The sequence below is a fragment of the Oryza sativa genome, chromosome 10 (genome assembly GCF_034140825.1).
Source record: "Oryza sativa Japonica Group chromosome 10, ASM3414082v1".
Lineage (NCBI taxonomy): Eukaryota > Viridiplantae > Streptophyta > Magnoliopsida > Poales > Poaceae > Oryza > Oryza sativa.
In genome coordinates, this window is record NC_089044.1 from 5,983,065 (window position 1) to 5,994,168 (window position 11,104).

Consider the following 11,104-nt stretch of genomic DNA (forward strand, 5'->3'; position numbering starts at 1 on the left):
GCTATGTCTGAGAAAACCATGCATAGGGTACTCATCTTTGATGTAGCCAAAGTTGGAGTGCCACTTACGATGCAGCTAAGTCACATGACGCCCAAGAGGAGCCATTGAAGGGTGGCAGACGCACAAGATGCTACCATGCATGGACCAAAGTATGCAACGGCGTGCTTAAGACAAAGAAGAAGGCATGGATACGATCATAGGTGTTGTTGACGGAGGTGACACCAAAACCATAAAGGACGATATGATACACCGAGTTTCCTAGGCTTAGATGCAACTCAAGGAAGATGTGTGTAGCAGTGCTTCTAATATCGAGTGGCAAGGCTGGACACCACCGTGAACCTTGGATCATTTTCAAAGGGACCGCAGCGAAGGTCTGCTAGACGGTCATGGTGTGCATGGCGATGTAGAGAGAGAATTGTCAATGCTACGCGTTGTTTTAGGAGGTAGTCAAAAAAAGGTGATGAGGTATAGCGGACAAAGACGAAGCTGAAGGCCGAACGACCAGGAATGGTAATGTCGGTAGTTATACAAAGGCACTTGGACCACCGGCCTAGAGTGTCAATTTTGGCAGTCTGAAGAAGACGTAGTCACAATGCTTAAAAAAGACGAGAACCCTAATTGGTTGACGATGACAAACATGGATGATGATAAAGTCAATGCATGGATGGCAAAGAAGACAATGAGCACGATGTTTTTGGGGCCCAAGGGCAATACGACCACAACTACGTCAACACAACTCCCCATTGATGTAGTTGTAGGAGGTCCACTAGCAGCGTCGTTGAACATGGACCATGAGCTTGGACACTACGGCCCAAGGTGGCAACACAACAGCAGCCTGGAGGTCGGCATAGAGCACATACTCGTAGCCGCACACTCATGCATTCATGCTATTAAGTCGGCAACATGTGGGGCAAGACATTGATGTTAGAGGAGGGCGTATGAGGTCAATGAGAGGCGGTGATGCAAATCCAATCTTGTTGCGAGAGAGAAAAAAATACAGCAGTTGCAGAGCATTTTTCCTATTGCAGTCCACAATACCAGCGAGTCAATCAACGCTTGTGACCCATATGTGTTCCCATCTATCTCCCTCCACTTCATTCACCAGAAAGAAATTTAGAATGCAGAGGGAACGACTCTAGGGTCAGTAGGATGGACAGGCATATTGGCGGATTTGGCTTGCTACATGATGTGGCGGCAGAGACCGCTATCGGGACCCTCCATCAGCAAGGAGGATAGAGGAGCTTGGTGACAGTGTTGAGCATGGAGGGTGTAGTGCAGAGATAATTGAAGGAAGTACGTACAACAACTGCCATGGAAGCTCCTATGATCGATGGCATGACCTAGAGAAGAGCACCAAGATGTAGTGCGCATGCCTGATGGGTCGACGACAAGGATCTAGATCTACAGTAGTGCAAAGGTCTCCTGGATAGAAGCTTCAGCGTAGGGAGGAAGAAGACTGCTAGAGCTCCGGGTGTAACTAGAGGGAAAGGCTGGCCACCAGCAGCGATGGTACTCGTGGGCAATGGCAACAAACAATGCGTGATGTAATGTGGGGAGACGAAGCTGAGGCGCTAGCTAGCCTTCAGATCCATGGCATCAAAGGCAGACAAAGGGACGACTTCTGCGTACTGAACAATGCGACTTCGGTCGATAATGCGAAGACGAACTACTATTGACACAAAAAATGGTGAGGAATGGAGGGATGTTCCCAGAAGATCGATCCTCTTGAGGCAGAGGCGATGGAAGCATGAGAGCTAGGGGAAGATGGGTATTGTGTAATCAGATTGATTATCTTATGCTTCTGAAGCTAGTATAAATAATGAACCAAGGATGGGATTGAAAATAATTAAGGGCTACATACACAAATCGATCCTATCCTAATATTCCTGTAACTACCATCTGATTTTCATCCTAATGATATTTAATGTGTACTCCTGATTGTACCGTGCTTTGCAGCAGAATGTCTAGATAAATGTACTACAAGATATGTGTGGCTTTTTGACGTATTTAATATGACACAGGCCATAATGTCACTGTATCATCTAATTTATGACATTTTATTTCAGGCATTTCAACTTAATGACAATAAAAAGTTGTGTATCACAATAAATGTCATATAGCTAGTCTAATGTCATCCAGTGAGAATATTTGCTATGTCATAAGACCTATTTGTGTGTCACAAATTATTTATTGTATTATTTTAAATATTTTTGTCCATGTAGGCAACCCTTATTGCCACATCAGATTTTTTTAATTATTTCTTTTAATAATTTGTTTTTTGGGTTCTAATTGGGCCACCTATAGAAGCCTAAACAGGCTGCACCCACAGATGGGCCAACGTGGTGCTAGCCTAACAGCCTAACTCAGCAAATTGCTGGCTCGGCCTGACTCAGCAAAATTTCTTAAAAAAATATTGGCGCTGGGAATCAAACCCACCACATTCTGTTTCAGGGGCAATGTGCAAACCACTGAGCTACACATGATGTGTTTCTTAGATGTTGCATATTATTTTATATATCACGTTTATATCCTCTAAAGAAACTAACCGAACAGGCCTCCAACCTTCCCACTTGAGTCTATACCGCAGTCCTCGCAAGTCCAATCTCCGCCTCCGCCGCCGCTGTGCGGCTCCGTCATCATCGGGAGCGTCACCGAAGCGCCGTGGTGCTCCTCCTCGTTGAGTGCAGTTTTGCCGGAAATATTTTTGTAATATTTTACGTGGTCTAAATTATTCTCTAAAATTTTTCGTAAATTTTAAGAGCTCAATAACTAATTTAATTACCACAAAGTTAATTTAACCTATTAAAATAAATAGAAAACAAATTAAAATCACTCTCTTTGTCCTTGGGCCTTTTTCGGCCAAAGTATTACTCTCTCCATCTCTCAGCCCGCTTCTCTTTCCCTCCTTGGGCCAGCTTCCCCTTCCCCTCCTCCCTTTTGGGCCGCCGGCCTAACCCTTTTGCTCCTCCCTCGGCAAAAAGTCCATTTTGCGTCCTTCCTCTCCATTTAAATAATTTTTCAGTTAGTAAATGATTGCAAATGAAAAAATTGTCAACAACAAAGTTGTATAACTTATCAAGATCTACAACTTTTGTTTTGGTTATTTTGAAAAATGACTTTGTTTTAATAATTTAAATTTGAATTTCAAATTATGACAACTTCAAACAACATTTTCAAGTACTAAATGATTTAAACTGAGAACATCATCCCCAACAAAGTTGCATAACTCATCAATATGTACGGCTTTTGTTTTGGTTATTTTGCTATATGACTTTGTTTCAACAATTTGAATTTGAATTTCAAATTATGACAACTTGAAACAACATTTTCAAGTAATAAATGATTTCAAATGAAAAAGTCATCAACAACAAAGTTGTATAACTCATCAAAATCTATAACTTTTATTTTGGTCATTTCTTCATCCGATAAAGTGATAGTAACATTGTTCACAAAATTTACATATCTCCCTAATAGCTTATAAACTATATAAGAGATATGTACATTTTGTGAATAATGTTACAAATCATATTGTCGAATGAAGAAATAACCCAAATAAAAGTTATAGATCTTGATGAGTTATGCCACTTTGTTATTGATGACTTTTTCAGTTGAAATCATTTAGTATTTGTAAATGTTGTTTGAAGTTGTCATAATTTGAAATTCAAATTCAAAACTGTTCAAACAAAGTCATATAGAAAAATGACCAAAACAAAAGTTGTAGATCTTGATAAGTTATACAACTTTTCTGTTGACAACTTTCCCATTTGAAATCATTTACTACCCGAAAAATTATTTGAATTTCTTATATTTTAAAATTCAAATTTTATATAGTTCAATCAAACTCGGATAGAGAAATGACCAAAAGAAAATTGGTAGATCTCAATGAGTTCTACAACTTTGTTTTTGACAACTTTTTTACATGTGTTCATTTAGTATCATAAAATTCGATTCGAAATTATGTTTTGCATAGAAGTCTGATTTGCCTCCTCTCCCTCCTCCCCACTTCAAGATTTTCACCAACCTTATCTTCTTCTCCTCAGTCCTCACCTCTCCTCTCCTCTCAGTCTCCCGCTTTTTCTCCTCTCCTCTCTCTCTCTCTCACACTGACGACGGCGAGGGCGGGAGCGGCGCGGTGCGCTCGGGTGGGGCCGGTCGACGTCTGCAGCGGCCACAGCGGTGGGCGGGAGCGGCGCGGCAACGGCGGGCTCGACGGCCGGCGCCCTCCTCCTCCCAGATCCAGCGGCGGCGCGCTTGGGAGGGGCCGGGAGCGGCCACGGCGGGCGGCGGGAGCGGCGCGGCAGTCCGCTCAATCCCTCATCTTCTTCTGTCCTCACGGCCTCCACTTTCTGCTTCGCCTCATCCAGTCCGCTTCCTCCCCACATGCCGTTTCCTCTTTCCCATGGACTGCGTCGGAGAAATTGCCGAACGTGAAGAGTTTGGGTAGCTCAATGGGTGGGGAGCATCGCAGCAGCGGCGGGAGCCCCCGATCCGTCGAGATCCAGCGCGGGGAGAGGGTGTGGGACGCGAGTACACCGACGACGATGGACGCCGTCGAGGAGCTCACGCAGCTGTCGGAGTCGATGCGCCAGGTGGCGTCGCTGCTGGCCGACGACGACCCCTGTGACGACTCCGCCCCACGCCGCCTCTCCACCTTCGTCAACGCCGTCGCGCTCGGCAACGTTGTAAGTATAGGCCACCGCCACCGCGATCTGCCCGCTCGCTCTCTCGTGTGCTCGCCCGATCTGATCCAGTTCTGATCTGCTCGTGCAAGGGGCGGGCAAGATGGCCGTGCTGAACAGCCTCATCGGCCACCCCATGCTGGTGAGCTCGTACTAATGGCCACCACCTTGCCCTTCTCCGCTTACAGCCGCGCACCCACCCACTGTAGCACACGGGGTGTGGGGAGCAGGTGATAGGTGAGGCGAGCAACCTCCTCCATGGCGCCGCCCCAGTGCCGATGAGCAGCGTCGTCCCTGCTGTTTGAGGTATTTTTCTACTGCTTAATCCGGATTTGCCTTGGTGGCACTGTTGGTTGCATCTTGGAGGGAGGGTCTGGTCACAAAATTGGTTCTTGGGGATTTTGCATGCATGCAGTGCTGATGAGATGGATGTGGCTGGATGTTGTTGGTGTGCGGTTGCTCCTATGCGGGAAGAGCTGCCAGCTGCAGTGGATGAAAGTAATATATGTGATAATTTACATTAGTTTGTTCCCTCCGGCACATGACTAAGTGATTGAGTACTGTAGTAGTATCACTTCTTGTTGGTGTCAGATTATATGTTTTTGCTAAATCTAAATTAACTATAGGATTGATCAACTTTGACTCTGTGAGTGTACAGTTTGTAGGTTTAAACATTATAGTCCCAAGTGTAAAAATATGGTTTTGTTCAGAATTTTACTTGCTCACATAAATTTCGATTATGCACTTCAGATTTCTGACTTCACTTTTCCTGACCTGGGTTCCGATTATTTTGCTTTCTAGTAGTGATCATTTAGCTGGGCATGCACATGTCAGAGAAATAGAATATCAAATGATCTGTTTTGTTTGTGGATGGATTAAGCTATTTCCAGAAGTGTAGTAATCTTTTGTGCATATGGAGACAACCATCAATCATAAATTTTTGGTTTGTATGCAGAATCCATTTCGCTTATCGTTCACAAGAATTAACAATGCTTATCCCTATAGGTTGGTTGCAATGTTATGAATGAAATAGCCAAATCAGCTTTAAAGTCTGACTACAACAACTTGTAAAAAACTTATTTTATTACTTCCTTGAGGAATATTTCATTGCAATATGATGCTTTGCAGAATATCCATGCAATTTTCGGCTTGCTAAATGGTGAAACAATTAGAGGACCAGAAAGAGGCAGCAAGGAAGAATGAAGAAGAAACTGAGAAGCTGAGGCAGCAAGGAAGTGAAATCCAAAGCTTCGTTCGCTCCTTGATTGGCAGCAAGTTTGCATCATTAGATGCTCAGCAGTAAGCTCTCATACTCAATTAGGTTCCAGATGATATTTTGGTGACACTGAACTTGCGACCATTGTGATTGTGAGATGTTATTTTGGTGCTGTTGTGCTTCTGGCCGTTGTGCTGTTGCTGTTGTGCTTTTGGTCATTGCGATGCTGATGCTGTGAAGCTATTGCAGATGTGCTGCTGTTGCTCTCGATGTAGGAGGAAGATGAAATTTGAGACTTTGGATATGTATTGAATTAGTGGATGGATGTACTGATATTGCATTTTCAGACTTGTGGAGTGTGAAATGCATATGACATTGCAATCATTTGTGGAATGTTAATTCATTTGAATCTGATTTTGTATGTGCAGAAATATTGTATCTGGGCTGAATTGTATGGGCTGAAAAAATCAGTTGAGTTGTGTGGGCTGAAAAAATTATATGGGCTGGAAAAATATATGGGCTAAATTGTAGGGGTTGGAAAAATCATATGGGCTGAATTATGCAGGCTGAATTGGTGTGGGCTGAAAATTTGTACAGGCTGCACTCATTAAAAAGAAGCAAATAATATGTTGGGCCAGCTAGAAACAACCCTAGAAAAAATATATTTGTGGCCCATGAGCTACATGGGCTTTAGCAGGCCGAATCTTATTTTGTGACCTTTTTTTTTCAACCATGTCAACTGCCAAGTCAGCTGTCACGTGGCAAGCCCCAGGATTTTGTGACAATAAAGCAATGTCATATGCTTGCTTGTGATAATAGATGTACAAACGTCACATACTAAATTTGTGACGGTGGCTTTTTGACGTTTGAAATTACGTCAACTATTTGTCACAAATCGTAATTTTTGACATAAATTTCACATATTATGACATAATAAAATGTCAAAAAGCCACACACCTCTTGTAGTGTGTATGCTATTTTTTTTTGTTGAAATGATGGATGGATATATATTCAAATAATATGAAAATAATGTTTAAGATGATGATTGACATACTTATATTTTAAACTCCATGCTATAATAAATTGTAAATAATGTGTCATGTTTATATGAGTTCTAAGGCTATGTTCGGCACTGCCTGTTCCCATCCTCTTCTCCTAGTTTTCCACGCGCACGCTTCCCAAACTGCTGAACGGTGTATATTTTTTAAATATTCTATATAGGAAAGTTGCTTTAAAAAATCATACTAATTAACCCATTTTTAAAGTTTTTTAGCTAATATTTAATTAATCGTGTACTAATCTATCGCTCTGTTTTCCGTGCAGGAGGTGAGGGTTCCCAACCCTCACCCGAGAACATAGCCTAAGATAGCTAGTGAGTAATGATGTGGCATATTTATTGGATCTATCAAGCACCCTGTTGTTCTGTGTTACATAGAAATTATGCAACAACTAATTACAAAAAGAAAAAGGAAGAAAGGAGCAATACCACGTGATTCCCAAGCTCTAGGACATTATATATATGTTTCCACGATACGTATGATTCATGAAAATTGTTTCAATAATCCCTGTATATATCCTTCGGATTAGCTGTCTAAGTCGATTATGCAGAGTAGTACAATATTGGTTCCAAACGTACGGATCAATATAAAATTCCAACGGAAACAAGAAACATCCATTTGCTTGGAACGGTTTTGTTTCCCAAATCTTGGTGCACATTGGTAAACATATGTTTTGCTCCTTGGAACAATAAAATATATGTGAAATCCAATCATGCGGGTCATATGGTTATTGTGCAGATCGCTGGTAATTCAGACAAGAATCATTTCTAAGTACGAGTTGTCAGTTCGCATGCATGTGCTCATCTTTTAAAATAAAATCATATATTAAAGAAATGTAACTTATGTATACTCTTGCGAAATTTTAACTTTTACAGTACAAAGTTTACTTAACCTATCAAAATTTTAATTTGTCAGTCAAGTTAACCATTGCGGTTTAGCTATACCATGGCGAAATTTAGGTGCGACATGTTTCACAATAACCATAATGCTTCTAGGTTTTTTTTTTCATCACAAAGCGATTCTTTACAAAAAAAAATAGTTTATTGCAATTCATGGAATTAATGCTAAAAAATGAATGATGCGGAAGAATACAACGAATGCATGCATTAACTAAATTATCAAGTTCGCAGCCCTCTACGTACGGATATAAATTAATATAACCTATATTATTCGTTCATTTTCAATCATAGGCATCGCAAAAACAAATTTTCAAATCACTTTCCCATACCTTTTCCATATCTTTAAGCATGCCTAAATAATTATATCTCTGCTCACACTATAGAGATTGTGCACACTTCTTTCTTCTTTTCGAGAAACATATTACAAATGAAAACGCTCTCTCCCCCTTGTGAAGGTACACACAAACACCCTAGCTATGTAAGCACTTTCAAAGGACTGCACCAGTACATCTCAACAAAGTCACCATGGGCTATGAACACACACGCGCATACTCTGTATCTCTAACCACTTTCAAAACACCAAGTTGGTATATCTTAACAAAGTCATCACAGACGTCTCGTTATCGACGGGAATGCCACCTACCACTAAAAGAATAGTTAGCCATAAATACAAGCAATTGTGTTAATTTTAGGATTTGAACTCGGGTAGGCTAGTTCCACGGTAAGGAATCTAACCAGTTAAGCTACGCTCACTTTGTGCACACTTTTCATTTATGATATAATAAAAATAAAACTTTTTTGATGCCAATACCAATATCTACTCGTATATACTCGCTTTTTTCCATAATAGAAGCATGGAACCAATCTTTTCCTTTTGTCAGAATTTGAATTTTGATTTTTTTCACTTAATTGTCTGAAAATTTATGGATTTTGTGCACTCGAATCAGTCCACAGCAATTCTTAAATTATGGTACAACCTTTATCCTACTAATGCTTATTAAATTATGAAACAGATGGAGTATAAAACAACAATTTTCACTACCTCTCCCTCATTTACGACGCTACACTCTCTTATTCACTACAAGAAAACATAATATCTTCGGCGATCGAAATCCGCCAAGTATAGTGTCGTAGGCTCTCCGGACTTTCCATTATATTTGAGAGATGAAGTGAATAATTTAAGTCATCAAACAAATATAATGAAATATCCGACGCCTCGAAAGAAGAACATTGGAGACATTGCTGAGCCTTTAGCCTGCCAATCAACTTCAGCCTGAGATGTGCCCGTCAAACCGCTCAAAGGCGGCGACCAGATATATTACACATTCAGGAGACTTGACAAAATGGCAAAAGATCTACAATATCTCAAATATTCTTAACTCATACTCATGTGAATCTAGTTCCCATGATGTGCACTAGATTCATACTTTCATCTTAAGCATGAATATACATAGCAAAATACATTTAAGATGAAAGGGATCACAAATTACAACCACTTAATAGATACATGTGCCGACTGACCAAATATAGATATATCAGAGAACAACGGAAGCTTGACTACCCAAACACAAGCACACCGACTAGGGGTTTACCCTATTAAGTTCAAGTTCTAGAAGAAGCAGACGAAAGCCTGCTTCACTCAACGTAATCTAAACATACAACCTGCACAAATAGATATTTCAACATAGCAAGAGTCAGTACATTATTAGAAATAATGTGTACTGGCAAGCCAAAATCAATCCTAACATGCTACATGTAAGGCATCTATTCAAAGGAGGGCAATATGTGTTTGATTTCAGCATAAAGTAAGTTTTGTTTCACAATTCTTTTGTAAAGGAGTTGATGATTCAGTTAACAAAATATTTTTGTAAGTTCATCATAAATATCGTTATATCATCATAAGCATACTCTTGTTGTCTTCCTTGGAAACAAGTCATATAATCATTATTACACTCACACAACTCAACACATTTCACCCATTCCAAATCCATGTTTCATAACACAGTTTAAAAACATAAGTCTATACTCATGACACTTCACCAAGCGCTCATGACTGTGAGTACGGCTAGTCGATTAGTTTTTATAACTCAACAGAGTTTGTACAGCTTTACCCACATGATATGATTTTCTCTAGTTTGTCCGGTACCCGTCGGTACCTGTTGATGTGAAAAACACACACTAGCCTGAGAGATTTGCTTTACTCTAGTGCAGGTCTAAAGATTTGTTTTCGGGTTTAGGGCATGCCAGTTGGTTTGATCCTGCAACCAACAAGAAACAAAGAATACAAAGTTAAAACCATAAACGATAGCCAATCGGCCGGATTGCCGATGACGTATCGTTTAATACTGAGCCGATGTAACATGGATCAGATCGGCAGTGAAGTATATAACAAATAAAGAATTGGATCTACTCGATCGGCTGTAAATATCAATGATATATAATCTATGCTTCGAAATATTTTTAAACTAAGTGATTGGGATAGATCGGACAGCGTGCCAAGACAGTATAAATCACTTATATCTAAAAGTACTTCAGAGCAAAGATTATATATATTCATAGCATAGCCGATAGGCAAATCTATTATGTATCAACTAGTACTCCGGTACCGCTTTATACTAAGGTATCAATATAGATTAAATATACTAAACAGGAATCAATCTAATATCAGGATAACCTAACAAATCGATAACAAGCTTAATATATTTTATCCAAGTGAGATCTTAATATAAAAGGCAGATTTAGCACATCAAGTAAACGTATGAGGAACGAGATGACTAAACCAGCTAAGATCGGCTGAAACCCCGATGCTACTATTAGCAATCATAAAACAAGCTAGATATTACGATTCTAGATATTACTTAATAGATCAAACTTAACTGATGCAGCATTAAGCATAAAGAGAAATATAAGATCTAAACAAGTCTATGAGAGCCTTTTTGAGATGGTGGATATACTATATAATCTAATTCAATGTTAGTATCTAATTCTATCGGCTGTTTTCGATGATAGAGGCTAGCCAATGAGGTTAGATAGCAATATCGATCTAGATTATATAGTATATACAATAACTCGACAATTTACATAAACAGGATTAGAGTGTCATAAAGATGTAAGCACAAATCCCGAGAACGCAAGCCGCCACAACAAGCTTTACCTTTTCGGCGGAGATCAAAACCAATGCAGTCCAACTCGAAAGTAAGAACTCGTCGAAACAAGATATCGGGTGGCGATTGTCACACCCTGAAAATTCAA

General features: G+C 40.1%; 1 long non-coding RNA gene across 2 annotated transcripts; it reads left to right on the forward strand.

The window, feature by feature from the left end:
- Window positions 1-4,050: 4,050 nt before the first annotated feature.
- On the forward strand, window positions 4,051-6,326 carry LOC4348219 (uncharacterized). Of its 2 annotated transcripts, XR_010737071.1 has the most exons (6): window positions 4,064-4,682; window positions 4,772-4,985; window positions 5,095-5,177; window positions 5,635-5,684; window positions 5,808-5,978; window positions 6,145-6,326. It is a non-coding gene; the product is annotated as an uncharacterized lncRNA (long non-coding RNA). The 2 variants fall into 2 exon arrangements; XR_001540220.3 differs by lacking the exon at window positions 5,635-5,684 and having other exon boundaries at window positions 4,051-4,682.
- Window positions 6,327-11,104: the final 4,778 nt, after the last annotated feature.